Source organism: Podarcis muralis, chromosome 9 (genome assembly GCF_964188315.1).
Source record: "Podarcis muralis chromosome 9, rPodMur119.hap1.1, whole genome shotgun sequence".
Lineage (NCBI taxonomy): Eukaryota > Metazoa > Chordata > Lepidosauria > Squamata > Lacertidae > Podarcis > Podarcis muralis.
This window is the reverse complement of record NC_135663.1, coordinates 76,388,952-76,392,731: the sequence shown is the minus strand read 5'-3', so window position 1 is coordinate 76,392,731 and position 3,780 is coordinate 76,388,952.

Here is a 3,780-nt window from a genome sequence, read left to right as displayed (position 1 = left end):
CTCTCTGGCCTCTTGTCTACGTTATTGAAGTGACTTTACTAACAGAACAAAGCCTGTGTAGCTATTTGAGTTAGTTCTAGTACAACAACCAGACTGTGGACTGGGTCCAGTTATGGGGATCATGTGCTTCGTGTGATGGAAACAATTGTGCATGATTCCCAGTTTATTTTCAAACTCCACAAAGTGCTGCTTATGACCTACAGAGCCCTAAACGGCTTGGGGCCTGGCTGTTGGAAGGGCCACCTTTTTCTGTACAAGTCTGACCTAATAGTAGTATTGTTAATTGTCTCTTATCTGCCCTTCAGCAAGTGATCTCAGTGCAGGTTACATGAATCTTAGAACAGAAGAAGCTAAGAAGCATTGTGCTGGATCCGGCCAATGGCCCATCTAGTCCAGTATCCTGTTCTCACAGTCCCAAGGGGAAACCTGCAGGCAGGATTGAGCACAAGAGCCACAGTCTGTCCTCTTGTGGTTTCCAGCAACTTGTATGCAGAAGCATGGCTGCCTCCAGCTGTGGAGACAGAGCTGGTAGCCATTGAGAGCCATCTCCGCAAATTTTTCCAGTTGTCTCTCAAAGCCATCCACGTTGGTGGCCATCCCTGCCTCATGTGGGAGTGAGTTCCATAGGTTAACTTTGTTCTGCATGGAGAAGTCCTTTCTTTCAGCTGCCCTGAACCCTTCTCAACATTCATTAGATGTCCCAAAGTTCTAGTGTGGGGGAAATCAAAGTACAATATTAAAAACAGTTAAAACCAATTATATTCAAGAGCAGAGGGTGTGTAGCGTCCGTCCGTCTGTCCATATGTGTATATCTGGGGAGGGGGGAGTCCCTTCCAACTCTGTTATCACAGTAACATTTGAGTTTTTAAGAGCAATGCCAAAAAAGGCAGACGTCTCCTACATGTTCCTGCGTGTTCGTCATGACTAAACCAACTCAATTTCTGTTGATTCACATAAATGTGGAATTGGTTAACAATGTATTGTCTTTGAATTTGGGAATTGGGGAGAGACAGGAAAGTCCTCACAGTGCCGGTTCTTCTCTGAGCTGGGTTTATTTACAGACACCCATCTGAGTCACCAGTCACCACCCTGCCCATTTGGGGTTGATTTACTATAGGACGGTGAGGGAGGGGCGAGAGCACTCCAGAGTTTCAGGACTCCAACTCCCATCTTCCCTGCTTGTTGGCCGTGCCAGGGTGGGTGGTTGTACGCTCATGGGAACTGGGATCCCACAGCCCCTGGCAGGGCAAGGCTTGCCCATCCCTGCCCATTAACACAGTAATAGCAATCTGGCTTCTCCAAGTGAGGAGTTCTGGGCACCCCAGTTTAAGGAGGATGTATGAGCTGCTTGACCGTGGAAAAGACTCCCTCAGAAGGTGGGCTCTCTTGCCTTGGAGGTTTTTAAACTAGGGTTACCAGACGTCCCCGTTTCCCGGGGACAGTTCCCAGATTTGTGAATAAGTCCCCGGACAAATTCCATCCCCAGAATGTCCCCGGATTTCATCTAATGTCCCCGGGAAATGCAGCAGCGGCAGTCTCAGCAGCCCGGAGCAGTTGGCTCTGGCTGGCTTCAGGAGATGCTCGGAAGTCCCCATATGATGGCGGTGCAGGGGCTCTCAGGTGCAGCTTCTGGGCTGCCTCCACCTTCCCTGGCCCCAGCAACTCAGCTGTGAAGGGAGGCTTCATGCTGCCTATCGGAGAAGAAGAAGAAGAAGAAGAAGAAGAAGAGGAGGAGGAGGAGGAGGAGGAGGAGGAGGAGGAGGAGAAGAAGAGGAGGAGGAGGAGGAGTTGGAGTTTGGATTTGATATCCCGCTTTATCACTACCCGAAGGAGTCTCAAAGCAGCTAACATTCTCCTTTCCCTTCCTCCCCAACAACAAACACTCTGTGAGGCGAGTGGGGCTGAGAGACTTCAAAGAAGTGTGACTGACCCAAGGTTACCCAGCCCGCTGCATGTGGAGGAGCAGAGACACAAATCCTGTTCCCTAGATTACAAGACTACCCCTCCTAACCACTACACCACACTGGCTCTCAGCTCCTACTTGTGTGCAAGCAGGAGCGGGGACGGGGATCTCGCAGGCAATAGGAAGCCTCCCTTCCCAGCTGAGGGATCCTCGGACCTCCTGCTTGCACGCAAGTAGGACTGCCGCTCTTGGCCCTCTTCCACCTTCCATGCCTGACCGCGTACCGCTTCACCACCACCACTACCACCGAAGAACCAACAACTCAGGGGCTGCCCAGGCTCATGGAGAAAGCAGATAGGAGCCTCGGAGGAAGGGGAAACATAGCGGTTGAGGTCAAGGCAGCGGCCGCCCCTTTGCCACCACCATCGCTGCAGCATCAACATCCCAAACGTGTAGTATTTACAGTGGTGCCACGCAAGACGAATGCCTCGCAAGACGAAAAGGTTTTCCGTTTTTTGAGTCGTTCCGCAAGACGAATTTCCCTATGGGCTTGCTTCGCAAGACGAAACGTCTTGCAAGTTCTTGCGAGTTTGTTTCCTTTTTCTTAAAGCCAAGTCGTTAATAGCCGCTAAGCCACTAAGCCGCTAATAGCCGTGCTTCGCAAGACGAAAAAACCGCAAGACGAAGAGATTCGCGGAACAGATTAATTTCGTCTTGCGAGGCACCACTTTATTTATTTATTTATTTATTGTGTCACTGGATTCATTGAAAAAAATCTGGTAACATTATTTTAAACAGGTGGGGCGGGGGAGGAGATCTGCTAGAGCAGGGGTCAGCAACCTTTTTCAGCTGTGGGCCAGTCCACCATCCCTCAGACCATGTGGTGGGCTTTGGGGGGAGGGGAAATGAACAAATTCCTATGCCCCACAGATAACCCAGAGATGCATTTGAAATAAAAGCACACATTCCACTCACGTAAAAACACCAGGCAGGCCCCACAAATAACCCAGGGATGCATTTTAAATAAAAGGACACATTCTATTCATGTAAAAACATGCTGATTCCAGGACCGTCCACGGGCCGGATTGAGAAGGCGATTGGGCCGGATCTGGCTCACAGGCCTTAGGTTGCCTACCCCTGTGCTAGAGTTCCTTTAGCCATGATTTCTGTTTTGCAGGGGTTGGACTAGAATGGATGGCCCTTGGTCCAACTCTCCAGTGCTATGATACTATGAGGGCGGATGAGTCTCTGGCTCCGCTCCATCTTTGAGGGGTGCCGTCACACACCCTGAGGTGCCTTTCTCAGGGCAGGTATCTCAGTCATAAGTGGTGAACCTTCCCCTGCCCCCTGGGCTTGTCATCGCTCTCTGCACTCGATGACTCCGGTTATGAACTTGCTCTTTTCTCGCACAGTCTTTGCCAACTGTCGCCTCATGACAACCCATCTGTGGCTGCCACACCTGGACTGTAGTTCGGGGTTCATCAACTGCAGAGCAGGTAGAAAAAATGTCCTAGGGCCAAGGCCAGTTGGGTCTCAGGAAGAAGGCCTTTCCCATGAAGAAACCAGAGGCCTTTCTCCTGGGCATTGTCGGCCAATTGGTGCTAAAGAAGGATAGAACTTTCTTTATGTATGCCACAACAGCAGGGAGAATACTTATTGCAAAGTATTGGAAGACACAAGATCTACCCACACTGGAAGAATGGCAGATGAAGGTGATGGACTATATGGAACTGGCGGAGATGACCGGCAGAATCCGAGACCAGGGAGAAGAGTCGGTGGAAGAAGATTGGGAAAAGTTTAAAGACTATCTACAGAAATATTGCAAAATTAATGAATGTTCGAATGATGTTGGAATGAAGTTAAGTGATTTTAGCAGC